Source organism: Panulirus ornatus, chromosome 25 (assembly GCF_036320965.1).
Source record: "Panulirus ornatus isolate Po-2019 chromosome 25, ASM3632096v1, whole genome shotgun sequence".
Classification (NCBI taxonomy): Eukaryota; Metazoa; Arthropoda; class Malacostraca; order Decapoda; family Palinuridae; genus Panulirus; species Panulirus ornatus.
Window position 1 is genome coordinate 26225554 of NC_092248.1, and position 18678 is coordinate 26244231.

The following is an 18678-nucleotide window of genomic DNA, read 5'->3' on the forward strand; positions in this document are numbered from 1 at the left end:
CTGACACACATATCCTCTTAGTCAATCTTTTCTCACTCATTCTCTCCATATGACCAAACCATTTCAATACACCCTCTTCTGCTCTCTCAACCACATCCTTTTTACTACCACACATCTCCCTTACCCTTTCATTACTTAATCGATTAAACCACCCCACACCACATATTGTCCTCAAACATCTCATTTCCAGCACAACCACCTTCCTCCGCACAACCCTATCTATAGCCATTGCCTTGCAACCATATAACATTCTTGGAACCACTATTCCTTCAAACATACCCATTTTTGATTTCCAAGATAATGTTCTCACCTTCCACACTACCAGAACTTTCGCCCCCTCCCCCACCCTGTGACTCACTTCCACTTCCATGGTTCCATCCACTGCCAAATCTATTCCCAGATATCTAAAACACTTCATTTCCTCTAGTTTTTCTCCATTCAAACTTACCTCCCAATTGACTCATCCCTCAACCCTACTGTACCTAATAACCTTGCTCTTATTCACATTTACTCTCAGCTTTCTTCTTTCGCACACTTTACCAAACTCAGTCACCAGCTTCTGCAGTCTCTCACCCCAATCAGCCATCAGCCCCGTATCATCAGCGAACAAAAACTAACACACTTCCCAAGCCCTCTCATCCACAATAGACTGCATCCTTGGCCCTCTCTCAAAAACTCTTGCATCCTCCTCCCTAACAACCCGATCCATAAACAAATCAAACAACCATGGAGACATCACACACCCCTGCCGCAAACCAACATTCACTGAGAACCAATCACTTTCCTCTCTTCCTACTCGTACACATGCCTTACATCCTCAATAAAAACTTTTCACTCCTTCTAACAACTTGCCTCACACACCATATACTCTTAATACCTTCCACAGAGCATCTCTATCAACTCTATCATATGCCTTCGCCAGATCCATACATGCTACATACAAATCCATTTGTTTTTCTAGTATTTCTCAAATATATTCTTCAAAGCAAACACCTGATCCACACATCCTCTACCACTTCTGAAACCACACTACTCTTCCCCAGTCTGATGCTCTGTGCATGCCTTCAACTCTCAATCAATAACCTCCTATATAATTTTCCAAGAATACTCAACAAGCTTATACCTCTGTAATTTGAACACTCACCTTTATCCCCTTTGCCTTTGTACAATGGCACTATGCATGCATTCCTCCAATCCTCAGGCACTTTAATATGAGCAATACTCACGCTGAAAATCCTCACCAACCAGTCAACAACACAGTCACCCCCTTTTTTAAAAAATTCCACTGTAATACCATCCAAACCTGCCACCTTGCCGGCTTTCATCTTCCGCAAAGTTTTCACTACCTCTTCTCTGTTTACCAAATCATTTTCCATGACCCTTCTCACTTCACACACCACCTTGACCAAAGCATCCTATATCTGCCACTCTATCTTGAGCAATAATGTCTAAATATTTGTCTCTGGCTTCAGTGAGCAACATGTTACATTCTGCTCTCAGGGTGTTATGGGCAAGGGGTGAAGATAAAGAGATAAATAATCAGAGATAATCAAACTGTCTATGGCAGAGATTTCTACCAGCGCAATAATGATAAGTATGGTAGAAAATTCAGTCTGTAGGGTAGATGCCCAATTGTTTATTCTAACATTTTCCTCTAATCTATTAACATTGGCTTAGATCACAATGGCAGCACTAACTACCCTCCCAGTGGCAGAATTGCAAGAACCATCAGTACTGAAGAGCTAATCTATGTTATTTTCAGTTCGGAATTTGTGTAGATGCTCAAAAGCAATATTTCTGGCCAAGTGTGATGCTGCAAGCATGTTTGCTAGCTTCAGAACACATAAAATCATATCAATTTACCCTTAAATTTATTGTCCTCCTTTGCTTTATTGCTCTTGATTTAGTACTCTTCCTTTCATCAGCCATAATAATACAATGGATTTTTGGGCAAATTACAGGCTTAAATAGAGCAAAATTCAGTCAATCAAAATGCCATTGAGGGTAAAACAAATTTCTGATGCAACAGTTATGAATCAACACTATGAAGCACTTCTATATATAGTCCATTTTCCTCAACTTTAAACATCTGCTGTGCTAAATCAATTTTCTTCTCAATTATTGCTTCAACAATATTAGAAAATTTCAGCTTCCTCTATATCTGCATTCACAGCTTCCCTACCAACCTGATACTGTATTGACATGTCAGTAAGCACACTAGAATAAGAGGGACTGATACACCATCATCATCAGATCTTATCCTCACACATTCTAGTATGGATCAAGAGAATATTATATATGACACACTAATTGGAAGAAATGATCATGTAACATTCAAGTCTGATGATATGGTAAACATGGACATTAAAGGAGCAGAGGTGAGACAAGACATAAAAAGTAAACATAATCATGGAAGCTACACAAACATCAACAGTTTCTATGGTAATATAGATTTGGATATGGAGTTCACCAGGGAGATGGAATGGGGAGGAGGTTTTGGAAATCACTGAGACATCTTGATATGATATTAAGAGAATACAGTAAGGACTTTACCCATACAAGGCTCATGGTCCTGATGAAATTTCACATGTGCTGAAGATGGGTGTAGGTACACTTGATAAACCACTTGAAATACTGTTCAAGACATCAATGAAAAGAGGTAAAGTGCCAAGGGAATGTCACACCTATACATAAGGAAAGAGACTGGAAACAGGCACTGAACTGCATACTGGTCCCTTTATCAAGAGTAATGTGTAAGGTTCTGGTTAAGTATCTCACTGTTCCATGAACAAAGATATTCTGGAATATTTGCAGTATTACTCATTCTTCATTATCCTTTTATTTGTTACACTAGAGACTCCAGTCAATGACAGAAGTCTACATCAAGGCATTAAGTGACATATAAAGGAAAATGAACTGGAAAAATAAAGAAACATGGGATAGTATTTACAATTTTGAAGTGAAAAACCTGTCTTTCAAAATGTCCCAGGTTATAGTTTCTGGGTAAGACATGAGACATTGGCGAGTTCAAAAGCTTAGAGATGAAAGGAATGATACAGTCATCAAAATAGTCCACCCATGAGTTGCCAACAGCCATACGGTAATCATAGGACAAAGTAGCTTGTTCAGTGTTGTGTGGTCTAACTAGTAATGGGGCACACAATTGGCCAGCTTTTGGAAGTGAAAACCAAAGTAATACCTACAGAAAAGGGAAACTAAACAAACATTGCACACAGGTCGAGTGGGCCAAGCTTTGAAGTTAGCCTGGGAGTTTATAACTTGGATTGCCTTCAACTGTCAAGTAAGAATGTAGAGCTAGAAGCATCCCAGATGTGAGGGCAGTACTCCATACAAGGATGGAGCAATCCTTTGTATAAATGGAGCAAATGTTCAAAAGAAAAGAAATTTCAACATCTAAACAGGACTTCTAGTTTCTTAGAGGCAGACTTATCAATTCCTAGAATGATTCACCTTCTCTTCTAGTCAAGAACAACAACTCCTACCCTCCTGAAGGGGATAACAAACAACAAACTTATACTGTACCATATATCCCATCAGGATCAACACAAATTCATTCTCACATTACGTTTCACTGTGTACATCTCAACAACTATGCGCTCCTCTTCCTGCTGTTCAATATCATTTTCCTCTATCATGTTTGGTTTCCTAAGGACACTTCTCATTGCATCTGGTACAGAATCTCATTATAACCCTTTTGTTTCATTCTATGTCGACTTTACCCAATTATACTTTTACCTAGCACCCATTTGCAAGATGCTGAAGATCAGCATATCATATGAAAGATAAAGAAATGGCCCTAGTCTAGCTTCATGTAAATCTTTAATGATTCTCTTTTCAACATATTTTACAATCTATATACAAATCAAGGTATTTGTATAGGAATGTAGACATCTTTGCTCAACGGCCCAGCTTTTCACAGCCTATATACACTCAAAGGTATCTAAATAGATCAAGAGGCTACATTTTTGTTCATCAGCCCAACTCTTTACAGCCTACATATGTATATCCATATGGTATGTAATGATCACTGACCTAGATCAGTACTGTTACAATCATTTCACGTCCCTTGGTTGCAACACGCCCTATGGGGAAAAATAATAAATCTAAATGCAATTTCTTGAAATAAAAAAAATGTACAATTACTTCAAGATTAACTTTACCTTATGAAGATGTAAAACAGCAAAAAAGCGTAAACAGAAATGGTTGTGAATAAAAAACTGCAAACTGACATGAAAAAATTATTACTCTTCTCATCATTCCAGAAAATCTATTCATTATAATAACTTAGTATTAAAGGCATCCATTCTACGACCATCAACCTCTTACTGACAAACAGAGAGCTTACCATGATCTGTTGGCCATTTTTCATTCAAATGGATTTTATCCCCTACACTGTCTTTATCCAAGGGTCTACCAGACCTAAACATACACACACAGAAAAAACAAAGATGGAATGGGGGCACAGAGTAACACACTCATACTCAGTGATTTCTAAAAAGAATTTCATCTAGTGGGACATAAGTAGTCATATACATCTGTGGGCCCTTTATCAAAAGGTCATATACATCTGTGAACCCTTTATTAAGTGGTCATATGCATCTGTGAACCCTTTATTAAGTGGTCATATACATCTGCAAACCCTTTATTAAGGGGTCATATACATGTGAACCCTTTATTAAGTGGTCCTATACATCTGTGAACCCTTTGTAAGAGGTTATATACATTTGTGAACCCTTTAAGTGGTCATATACATCTGCGAACCCTTTATTAAGTGTCAGTCTGACCGAGCCGAGTGCCATCTTGACCTTCCCTAAGCCCAGACTCGTCTCCATTTTGAGGCTTATAATCTATACTTTAATTACCACAAAAACAAACAGGGAATTGTGTAGAACACTATGTGGAATTGTGTAGAACACTATGTGGAATTGTGTAGAACACTATGTGGAATAGTGTAGAACGCTATGTGAAATTGTGTAGAACACTTTGTGGAAGTGTAGAACACTTTGTGGAAGTGTAGAACACTAAGAGGAATTGTGTAGAACACTGAGGAATTGTGTTGAACACTGAGGAATTGTGTAGAACATTATGTGGAATTGAGTAGAACACTAAGAGGAATTGTGTAGAACACTATGTGGAATTGTGTTGAACACTAAGAGGAATTGTGTGGTACACTGAGGAATTGTGTAGAACACTATGAGGAATTGTGTAGAACACTATGTGGAATTGAGTAGAACACTAAGAGGAATTGTGTAGAACACTAAGAGGAATTGTGTTGAACACTAAGAGGAATTGTGTGGTACACTGAGGAATTGTGTAGAACACTATGAGGAATTGTGTAGAACACTATGTGGAATTGAGTAGAACACTAAGAGGAATTGTGTAGAACACTAAGAGGAATTCTGTAGAACATTGAGGAAGTGTGTACAAGACTATGAGGAATTGTGTAGAAGACTGTAGAAGTAATTGTGTAGAACATTATGATTGTTCAATGTGCAGCATGACTTGGAGTGTGTCTGCCACTAGACCATGTACAACCTGGGATGTCGGCACAACCAAACCTATCATGAACCAGCCTAGTCAAACTGTTATGATGACAAAACTTGTCCTAAAGTAAATGAAACCTACGATAAACGGTCGTATTCAAACTGGTTATAATAAGATGTCAAAACCCTCCAGTAAAGACTTACTGACTTACAACTTCTCTTGATAATGATAATTATGTTGGCACGAAGGTCACTACTGTGTGGTCAACACCATTACCATCGGATGATTATATCATCGACACAAACATACTCTTCCTTCAAAGCTATTACAACACTATTTGATTATCTCAAAAATTTATCAGTTTCGATAAATGTTAAGTGATAACTACTTTTACGTAAGTATTGTTTGTGGTGTGCTCAAGAATTGCCATCTTAGCGCTTTTGGCGCTCGATCTAGCGAAGGAATTTCGTATTTAGCGCCTTAGTGCGTTTTTTGGAGCCTTAAATTTTGTATTTAGAGACAAACTTGGTATTATTTCAGTATATGGGGGATATTCAAACATTAATTAGAGTATGTTAATGCTATTTGGAAAGTTTAATCGAAACCCATCAAAATAACAAGGAAAATATTACAAATATTACGCGTCAATCATTGTCATGAACAAATTCTCAACTTTTTTGAACAGGTTCAGTTCGGGTGTATTTGGCAGTTCAGTGATTGTTACGTTGCATTCCTCTACTCTAGTTAGCTGTCTTTTCTCTCAGCCTCACCCATATGTGGAATGCTGGCATCATGTCTACACACGTCACATTTGACGACACTTAACATATTCTTTGTAGATTTTCCTCCGGTGAACAATACATGTTAACCCTGCCTTTGGGTAAGATAGTGAGAGCAATACATAAGGGTTATCATGTTTTCAACTTTCATTATTTCTATTATAAGTTAAGGGTAGGTTTATATGTTACATTAACAGAAATATGAAGAGGAATATTAGCTACTGTATTTGTATGTTTGCTTCTGTTTGTTTGCTTATAGAGTGTGTGTGTGTGTGTCACTAAAGCTTCTCATACACTAAGAGACTAGGCACATGTGAGCAGTGACCACTTCCTCCCTCTCTCGAATAATATAACTATGGAATTGTCTTCCACTTTTCATCTTTCTTCAACCTTATATTTATGGAGCCATATGGCCTTAACTAAGACATGTTTCTCCTCATGATATTTCGTTTCTCCTCATGGCATTTCACTTATAGTAAAATTATGAAAGGGTTTCTTCCATTACACCTGACATCAACAGTCTTGTGCAATTCCTATGAATATATTAAAGTGTGAAACAGAGATTTATCACCCCTGATAATAGAAGATTAGGTAAGACAAACTGGCATGGAATTCCATTTCATGTCTTGATTATAATATAAATTAAGACAGCGAGGTAGCGCCATGAAACAGACGGAGAATGGCCCATCCACTCATGTACACACATATATACATAAACGCCCACACACGCACATATACATATCAACATATACACATATACCTACATATACACATACACGGACATAAACATATATACACAAGTACATATTCGTACTTGCTTGCCTTCATGCATTTCTGGCGCTACCCCGCCCCACAGGAGACAGCATCGCTACCCCCCACTTCAACGAGGCAGCGCCAGGAAAACAAACAAAAATGACCACATTCGTTCACACTAAGTCTCTAGTGAGATAAATAATTCTTTGACTTTTTGTGAATAATATGATTAACACAAATGATATCTATAGCATTATTATTAGCACAAATGATATCTATGGCAATATAATTAGCACAAAGGATATCTATAGCAATATGATTAGCACAAATGATATCTATATCTATACCTATGTAATTAGCACAAATCATATCCATACCAATATAATTAGCACAAATATCTATACGAATATGATTAGCACAAATCATATCTCTACCTATATAATTAGCACAAATCATATTTATACCAATATGATTAGCACATATATCTATACGAATATAATTAGCACAAATCATATCTAGACCAATATAATTAGCACAAATCATGCCTATACCAATATAATTAGCACAAGTCATATACCAATATAATTAGCACAAATCATACCAATATAATTAGCACATGATATCTATACCAATATAATTGCACAAATCATATCTAGACCAATATGATTAGCACAAATCATATTCATAGCAATAAGCACAAACATCTATACGAATATAATTAGCACAAATCATACCTATACCAATACAATTAGCACAAATCATATTTATACCAATATAATTAGCACATGATATCTATACCAACGTAATTGCACAAATCATATCTTTTTTTTTTTTTTTCTTAATACTTTGTCGCTGTCTCCCGCGTTTGCGAGGTAGCGCAAGGAAACAGACGAAAGAAATGCCCCCCCCCCCCCATACACATGTACATACACACGTCCACACACGCAAATATACATACCTACACAGCTTTCCATGGTTTACCCCAGACGCTTCACATGCCTTGATTCAATCCACTGACAGCACGTCAACCCCTGTATACCACATCACTCCAATTCACTCTATTCCTTGCCCTCCTTTCACCCTCCTGCATGTTCAGGCCCCGATCACACAAAATCTTTTTCACTCCATCTTTCTACCTCCAATTTGGTCTCCCTCTTCTCCTCGTTCCCTCCACTTCCGACACATATATCCTCTTGGTCAATCTTTCCTCACTCATTCTCTCCATGTGCCCAAACCATTTCAAAACACCCTCTTCTGCTCTCTCAACCACGCTCTTTTTATTTCCACACATCTCTCTTACCCTTACGTTACTTACTCGATCAAACCACCTCACACCACACATTTTCCTCAAACATCTCATTTCCAGCACATCCATCCTCCTGCGCACATCTCTATCCATAGCCCACGCCTCGCAACCATACAACATTGTTGGAACCACTATTCCTTCAAACATGCCCATTTTTGCTTTCCGAGATAATGTTCTCGACTTCCACACATTTTTCAAGGCTCCCAAAATTTTCGCCCCCTCCCCCACCCTATGATCCACTTCCGCTTCCATGGTTCCATCTGCTGACAGATCCACTCCCAGATATCTAAAACACTTCACTTCCTCCAGTTTTTCTCCATTCAAACTCACCTCCCAATTGACTTGACCCTCACCCCTACTGTACCTAATAACCTTGCTCTTATTCACATTTACTCTTAACTTTCTTCTTCCACACACTTTACCAAACTCAGTCACCAGCTTCTGCAGTTTCTCACATGAATCAGCCACCAGCGCTGTATCATCAGCGAACAACAACTGACTCACTTCCCAAGCTCTCTCATCCCCAACAGACTTCATACTTGCCCCTCTTTCCAGGACTCTTGCATTTACCTCCCTAACAACCCCATCCATAAACAAATTAAACAACCATGGAGACATCACACACCCCTGCCGCAAACCTACATTCACTGAGAACCAATCACTTTCCTCTCTTCCTACACGTACACATGCCTTACATCCTCGATAAAAACTTTTCACTGCTTCTAACAACTTGCCTCCCACACCATATATTCTTAATACCTTCCACAGAGCATCTCTATCAACTCTATCATATGCCTTCTCCAGATCCATAAATGCTACATACAAATCCATTTGCTTTTCTAAGTATTTCTCACATACATTCTTCAAAGCAAACACCTGATCCACACATCCTCTACCACTTCTGAAACCGCACTGCTCTTCCCCAATCTGATGCTCTGTACATGCCTTCACCCTCTCAATCAATACCCTCCCATATAATTTACCAGGAATACTCAACAAACTTATACCTCTGTAATTTGAGCACTCACTCTTATCCCCTTTGCCTTTGTACAATGGCACTATGCACGCATTCCGCCAGTCCTCAGGCACCTCACCATGAGTCATACATACATTAAATAACCTTACCAACCAGTCAACAATACAGTCACTCCTTTTTTAATAAATTCCACTGCAATACCATCCAAACCTGCTGCCTTGCCGGCTTTCATCTTCTGCAAAGCTTTTACTACCTCTTCTCTGTTTACCAAATCATTTTCCCTAACCCTCTCACTTTGCACACCACCTCGACCAAAACACCCTATATCTGCCACTCTGTCATCAGACACATTCAACAAACCTTCAAAATACTCATTCCATCTCCTTCTCACATCACCGCTACTTGTTATCACCTCCCCATTTACGCCCTTCACTGAAGTTCCCATTTGCTCCCTTGTCTTACGCACCCTATTTACCTCCTTCCAGAACAACTTTTTATTCTCCCTAAAATTTACTGATAGTCTCTCACCCCAACTCTCATTTGCCCTTTTTTTCACCTCTTGCACCTTTCTCTTGACCTCCTGTCTCTTTCTTTTAGACTTCTCCCACTCAATTGCATTTTTTCCCTGCAAAAATCGTCCAAATGCCTCTCTCTTCTCTTTCACTAATACTCTTACTTCTTCATCCCACCACTCACTACCCTTTCTAAACAGCCCACCTCCCACTCTTCTCATGCCACAAGCATCTTTTGCACAATCCATCACTGATTCCCTAAATACATCCCATTCCTCCCCCACTCCCCTTACTTCCATTGTTCTCACCTTTTTCCATTCTGTACACAGTGTCTCCTGGTACTTCCCCACACAGGTCTCCTTCCCAAGCTCACTTACTCTCACCACCTTCTTCACCCCAACATTCACTCCTCTTTTCTGAAAACCCATACTAATCTTCACCTTAGCCTCCACAAGATAATGATCAGACATCCCTCCAGTTGCACCTCTCAGCACATTAACATCCAAAAGTCTCTCTTTCGCACGCCTGTCAATTAACACGTAATCCAATAACGCTCTCTGGCCATCTCTCCTACTTACATAAGTATACTTATGTATATCTCGCTTTTTAAACCAGGTATTCCCAATCATCAGTCCTTTTTCAGCACATAAATCTACAAGCTCTTCACCATTTCCATTTACAACACTGAACACCCCATGCATACCAATTATTCCCTCAACTGCCACATTACTCACCTTTGCATTCAAATCACCCATCACTATAACCCGGTCTCGTGCATCAAAACCGCTAACACACTCATTCAGCTGCTCCCAAAACACTTGCCTCTCATGATCTTTCTTCTCATGCCCAGGTGCATATGCACCAATAATCACCCACCTCTCTCCATCAACTTTCAATTTTACCCATATTAATCGAGAATTTACTTTCTTACATTCTATCACATACTCCCACAAATCATATCTATATCAATATAATTAGCTCAAATCATATTTATACCAATATAATTAGCACATGATATGTATACCAATATAATTAGCACAAATCATATCTATACCAATACAATGTTCTCTAACTTTTGCATTACTTAGCTCATGACTAGCCTACATCAGTTCAACTTCAGAATGCTATGACAAGAAACTAATTTCATTTCTTTTGTTATTAGTTGGTAAGTAAACCATACTCTAGTTCAAAGTGCGTTTACTAACAATTTGATATAATAAAGCAAGGAGAATAAAGAGAAATTAGGAAAGAGGGAGTTAGAACCCAGCAAGATACCAAGGGCTAAACCTTCTGATTACCATTCTGTACAAACAAAAGAAAAAAATTTGCAGGAATTAGTCAAAATATTTCCCAAATACCTACTTGTTGCTTTAGAACATTGCTAAGTAAGTTGGGCATTTGTTCGGATGGATTGGGTTTAGTTACACTAGATTAAGTTTGATTTCGTAGACCAGAAAGCTGTGCAATGTGGCCTTCCATGATGTGGGAGAACTTGTGAGGCTGGGGAATGGTTGGCCAGGGTGGAGTGATGGTGGTCATGCAGGTCTTTACTGAGGCAAATCTTCACCACTCACACTCTTGTAAACAGAGGGAGTTTACCTCTGAATTTGACTTCAAAGAGTGTAGCAAGCAGTCCAAATGTTGATTTCATAGAAACATATAATCAATTTGTTGAATTTTTTGAGAGTGGATAAAAACAGTTCATTGGTAGCTATGTGTGAGATTTAAAATATTGTTACCACAAATGTGTAGTTCTTAATTGTTACCACAAATGTGTAGTTCTTAAAGAAGTAAAAGGAAAAATGTCTATATTCTTTGCTGATGCTGGAAGTAAGAAAAGTATGATCATAAATGATTGCAGAAAAAAGTAGATTTGGTTTATTGCTATGATTCAGTGGTTTTAGCTTCATTGGAATGATAGATTTGGTAATTTTAGTGGAATGGTACAGCCATGGCAAAATATTCTACAAAACCTAAACTTATGGATGATTGTGGCAGGAGAAATTTAAGAATGGAGGCAGAATTAAGCTACATGCTCTGTGAAAACACTGCCAGTAAAGAAGTGGTCACCATGTACTTTGACAATTGTGTCAGGTTATTTACAGAAGGAAAATCAAGTTTGGAGCAGGTTTATAATGCTAATAATATTAGTTTTTATAGGTACTATATGACCAAGAAACTGTAGTAACTGAGAACGAGGAGCCACCTATTGGAATTTAAGTCAAATCATGGGTTGACAGTCCATGCTTTTTTCAATGCTGCAGGTATACACAGATACAAGTTAATGGTATATGAGAAAAGTTTATAGCATATGGCTTTTAAAGGTGTAAGAACTTTTGATTTACCACATCAATAAAAAAGGATGGATAAATACTTACCCTAGAGTTTCTAAAGTTAGAGTTCTTTAAGCATCTGTAGGATTGAATCCAAAGTACAAAATCTTGATATTCTGGACAATTGTTCTGCTCATCTGAAAGCATAACTTCTGATGAAAGACAGTGTGATGACTTGTATGTATAACCTAACTATAACCATGTAATTCAGCCACAGGATCAGAGTATCCTACTGTACTTCAAGTGTTAATACTGATTAGGTTTCATGCAACAACTACTAAATGCTGTTAATTCTTGGACATCAGTTGAATCATTCAGAAAAGAATGCAACATAAAGGATGTTATTAGGTCACTTGAAAGTACGTGGGAATAATTAAGTGCCTTTACTTTCCAGCACAGATGGCAGCTATAGGAAGTTAGATTGGGTTATTCTTTTTTCACTTAATTTATAGAGCTGTGTCAAATGGAAGCTATAGGAAGTTAGATGGGGCTATTGTGTTAACTTGATTTGTAGAACTGTGTCACATGGGAGCTATGGGAAGTTAGATGAGGTTATACTCTGTTCACTTAATGTATATATTTGTCAAATGGCAGCTATGGGAAGTTAGATGAGGTTATACCATGTTCACTTGATTTATTGAATTGTCAAATGGTAGGTATAGGAAGTTAACTGAAGTTATACTATGTTCACTTGATTTGTAGAATTGTGTCAAATGGCACCTGTGGGAGTTGGGATGATGTTAAACTATGTTCACTTGATTTATAGAAGTGTTAAATGGTATCTATGGGAAGTTAGCTGAAGTTCTACTACGTTTACTTGATTTATTGAATTGTGTCAGATGTCAGCTATGGGAAGTTAGCTGAAGCTATACTATGTTCACTTTATTTATAGAATATTCAAATGGTAGCTATAGGAAGTTAGCTGGAGTTATATTAAGTTCACTTGATTTAAGAATTGTGTCAAATGGCATCTATGGGAATTTAGAGGATGTTGTACCATTTTCACTTGATTTATAGATTTGTCAAATGGCAGCTACAGGGAAGTTAGCTGAGGTTATAACATATTATCTTGATTTGTAGACTTTTATCAAGGAGCAGGGACAGGAAGTTAAATGAATCTTATGATCACTTGATTTATAGAATTTTATCAAATGGCAGTCATGGAAAGTGAGATGAGGTTATACTATATTAACTTGATTTATAGTATTGTGTCAAATGGCATCTATGGTAATTTAGATTATGTCATACTCTGTTCACTTGATTTATAGAAATGTGTCAATTGGCAGCTACAAGACGTTAGCTGAGGTTATACTATGCTTACTTGATATGATGAATAGTCTTAACCATTTTTGCATCAAATACTTGATTTTTTATATCCTCAAAGGAACAGTTGATCAATTGGGTTTATAGAGATGCAAAGCTTGGAATTTTACAGATTTGGAGTATAATTTAAGACAAGTCTGGGTTGTCAGGAGTGGTTAAATGAAGGTTTTCTAGGTTCAGTTGACACCACGATATGTTTCACAGACTTGGATTTTTCAACTCACATTTACCGGAGGTTCATTGCCATCCCCACTAGTCAATCATCAGAAATATGGTGAATAAGGACGGAGTGGTATTGTTATTCAGGGGCAGCAGTATAGTGTCTAGAGTAAAACTTATGAAATGGAGAATTTGAATTAGATCATGTTTTATTCTCAATTATACATTTAGTAAAATGATGGTGATTAAAATCAAAAGTTGAAGGCTGAGTTTGGAAGAGTGTGTTAAAGGAGGAAGTTAATGTAAGAGTCTTAGAGAGAGGGGCGAGTATGCAGTCTGTTGAGCATGAGATTTCCTGGGAAGTGAGAGAGTGTTATTGTTGTTTGAATGAAGGAGAGCTGTGTCAAATGAGAGCTATAGGAAGTTAGATGGGGTTATTCTGTGTTCATTTGATTTATAAAGCTGTGTCAGATGGGAGCTTTAGGAAGTTTGGTGGGGTTATTCTGTGTTCAGGGTTGAGGGACAAGATAGCTTGGGTGTAAGTTTGAATGGAGAAAAAATGGAGGAAATGAAGTGTTAGGGACATAGTGCAGTGAGACAGAAGGAAGGTGCGGCCCAACCCACCCACATACACATGTATATACATACATGCCAATGCACGCACATATACATACCTGTACATTTCAATGTATGCATACATATACATACATAGACATATACTTATATACACATGGACATATTCATACTTGCTGCCTTCATCCATTCTTGTCACCACCGCGCCACACATGAAATAGCATCCTCCCCTCTAAACGCGCACGTGCGAAATAGCGTTAGGAAAAGACCAAAAAGGCCACATTTGTTCGCACAGTCTCGATCTGTCATGTGTAATGCACCAAAACCACAGCTCCCTTCCACATCCAGGCCCCACAAAACTTTCCATGATTTACACCAGACACTTCACATGCCCTGGTTCAATCTATTGATGGCATGTCGACCCCGGTATACCACATCATTCCAATTTACTCTATTCCTTGCACGCCTTTCACCTTCCTGTATGTTCAGTCCCCGATAGCTCAAAATCCTTTTCACTTCAGCCTTCCATGCCCAATTTGGTCTCCCGCTTTTCTTCATTCCCTCTACCTCTGATATGTATATCATCTTTGTCAATTTTTCCTCACTCATTCTCTCCATGTGACATACATTTCAACACACCCTCTTTTGCTCTCTCAACCACACTCTTTTTATTACCACACATCTCTCTTACCCTTTCATTACTTACTCGATCAAACCACCTCACATCACATAATGTCATCAAACATTTCATTTCCAACACATCCACCCTCCTCCGCACAACCAAATCTATAACCCATGCCTTGCAACCATATAGCATTGTTGGAACCACTCTTCCTTCAAACATACCCATTTTTACTCTCCGAGATAACGTTCTCGCCTTCCACAGATTCTTCAATGCTTCCAGAACCTTTGCCTCCTCCCCCAATCTGTGACTCACTTCCTCTTCCATTGTTCCATATGCTGCTAAATCCTCTCCCAGATATCTAAATTACTTCATTTCCTCCAGTTTTTCTTCATTCAAACTTACCTCCCAATTGACTGGTCCCTCAAACCTACTGAACCTAATAACGTTTGCTCTTATTCACATTTACTCTCAGCTTTCTTCTTTCACACACTTTACCAAACTCAGTCACCAACTTCTACAGTTTCTCACCCGAATCTGCCACCAGCACTGTATCATCAGCGAACAACAACTGACTCACTTCCCAAGCCCTCTTATCCGCACCAGACTGCATACTTACCCCTCTCTCCAGAACTCTTACATTTATCTCCCTAACCACCCCATCCATAAATAAATCAAACAACCATGGAGATATCACGCACCCCTGCCACAAACCAACATTCACTGGGAACCAACCACTTTCCTTTCTTCCCACTCATACACATACCTTACATCCTTAGTAAAAACTTTTCACTGCTTCCAGCAGCTTACCTCCCACACCATATATTTTAATACCTATCACAAAACATCTCCATCATATGCCTTCTCCAGATCCATAAATGCTAAATATAAATCCATCTGTTTTTTAAGTATTTCTCAAATATATTCTTATAAGCAAACACCTGACCAACACATCCTCTAACACTTCTGAAACCACACTCCTCTTCCCCAATTTGATGCTCTGTACATGCCTTTACCCTCTAAATAAATACCCTCCCATATAATTTCCCAGGAATACTCAACAAATTTATGCCTCTGTGATTTGAACACTCACCTTCATCACCTTTGTCTTTGTATAATGGCACTATGCATGCGTTCCACCAATCCTCAGGTACCTCACCATGATCCATACATACAGTGAATATCCTTACTAACCAATCAACAACACAATCACCCCATTTTTTTAATAAATTCCACTGGAATACCATCCAAACCCACCGCCTTGCCAGCTTTCATCTTCCGCAAAGCTTTCACAACCTCTTCTCTGTTCACCAAACCATTCTCAATGACCTTTTCACTTCGCACACCACCTCGACCAAAACACCCTATATCTGCCACTCCATCATCTAACACATTCAACAAACCTTCAAAATACTCACTCCATCTCCTTCTCACTTCACCACTACTTGTTATTACCTCCCCATTAGCCCCTTTCACTGATGTTCCCATTTGTTCTCTTGTCTTACGCAGTTTATTTACTTCCCTCCAAAAAATCTTTTTATCCTCCCTAAAACATAATGACATTTTCACCCCAACTCTCATTTGCCCTCTTTTTCACCTCTCGCAGCTTTCTCGTAATCTCATGCCGCTTTCATTTATACATTTCCCAGTCATTTGCACTACTTTCCTGCAAAAATTGTCCAAATGCCTCTCTCTTTTCTTTCATTAACTATTGTACTTCTTCAACCCACCGCTCACCACCCTTTCTAATCTGCCTACCTCCCACCTATCTCATGCCACAAGCATCTTTAGCACAAGCCATCACTGCTTCCCTAAAATCATCCCATTCCTCCCCCACTCCCCTTACATCATTTACTCTCACCTTTTGCCATTCTGAGCTTAAAACAAGTCTGTTTTCCAAGCTCACACACTCTCACCACTCTCTTCACCCCAACATTGTCTCTTCTATTCTGAAAACCTCAACAAATCTTACTCTCTACACGATGATGACCAGACATCCCTCCAGCTGGCACATTAACATCCAAGTCTCTTTCACAAGCCTATCAATTGATATATTATTTTTTTTTTTTATTATTTTTTGCTTTCCGAGATAATGTTCTCGACTTCCACACATTCTTCAAGGCCCCCAGAATTTTCGCCCCCTCCCCCACCCTATGATCCACTTCCGCTTCCATGGTTCCATCCGCTGCCAGATCCACTCCCAGATATCTAAAACACTTCACTTCCTCCAGTTTTTCTCCATTCAAACTCACCTCCCAATTGACTTGACCCTCAACCCTACTGTACCTAATAACCTTGCTCTTATTCACATTTACTCTTAACTTTCTTCTTCCACACACTTTACCAAACTCAGTCACCAGCTTCTGCAGTTTCTCACATGAATCAGCCACCAGCGCTGTATCATCAGCGAACAACAACTGACTCACTTCCCAAGCTCTCCCGCTGTCTCCCGCGTTTGCGAGGTAGCGCAAGGAAACAATCGAAAGAAATGGCCCAACCCCCCCCCCATACACATATATATATACATACGTCCACACACGCAAATATACATACCTACACAACTTTCCATGGTTTACCCCAGACGCTTCACATGCCTTGATTCAATCCACTGACAGCACGTCAACCCCGGTATACCACATCGCTCCAATTCACTCTATTCCTTGCCCTCCTTTCACCCTCCTGCATGTTCAGGTCCCGATCACACAAAATCTTTTTCACTCCATCTTTCCACCTCCAATTTGGTCTCCCTCTTCTCCTCGTTCCCTCCACCTCCGACACATATATCCTCTTGGTCAATCTTTCCTCACTCATTCTCTCCATGTGACCAAACCATTTCAAAACACCCTCTTCTGCTCTCTCAACCACGCTCTTTTTATTTCCACACATCTCTCTTACCCTTACGTTACTTACTCGATCAAACCACCTCACACCACACATTGTCCTCAAACATCTCATTTCCAGCACATCCAACCTCCTGCGCACAACTCTATCCATAGTCCACGCCTCGCAACCATACAACATTGTTGGAACCACTATTCCTTCAAACATACCCATTTTTGCTTTCCGAGATAATGTTCTCGACTTCCACACATTCTTCAAGGCTCCCAGAATTTTCGCCCCCTCCCCCACCCTATGATCCACTTCTGCTTCCATGTTTCCATCCGCTGCCAGATCCACTCTCAGATATCTAAAACACTTCACTTCCTCCAGTTTTTCTCCATTCAAACTCACCTCCCAATTGACTTGACCCTCAACCCTACTGTACCTAATAACCTTGCTCTTATTCACATTTACTCTTAACTTTCTTCTTTCACACACTTTACCAAACTCAGTCACCAGCTTCTGCAGTTTCTCACATGAATCAGCCACCAGCGCTGTATCATCAGCGAACAACAACTGACTCACTTCCCAAGCTCTCTCATCCCCAACAGACTTCATCCTTGCCCCTCTTTCCAAAACTCTTGCATTCACCTCCCTAACAACCCCATCCATAAACAAATTAAACAACCATGGAGACATCACACACCCCTGCCGCAAACCTACATTCACTGAGAACCAATCACTTTCCTCTCTTCCTACACGTACACATGCCTTACATCCTCGATAAAAACTTTTCACTGCTTCTAACAACTTGCCTCCCACACCATATATTCTTAATACCTTCCACAGAGCATCTCTATCAACTCTATCATATGCCTTCTCCAGATCCATAAATGCTACATACAAATCCATTTGCTTTTCTATGTATTTCTCACATACATTCTTCAAAGCAAACACCTGATCCACACATCCTCTACCACTTCTGAAACCACACTGCTCTTCCCCAATCTGATGCTC

At 39.1% G+C, this 18678-nt stretch overlaps 1 protein-coding gene across 1 annotated transcript in view; it reads right to left on the minus strand.

Moving 5' to 3' along the window:
• The window catches only part of LOC139757323 (acyl-coenzyme A thioesterase 1-like), a 198621-nt gene extending 192677 nt beyond the window's left edge, over window positions 1-5944 (minus strand). The window contains exon 1 of the mRNA XM_071677747.1: window positions 5709-5944. The gene's annotated coding sequence lies outside the window, so the exon portion shown is untranslated. The remainder of the gene's footprint in view (window positions 1-5708) is intronic.
• Window positions 5945-18678: the final 12734 nt, after the last annotated feature.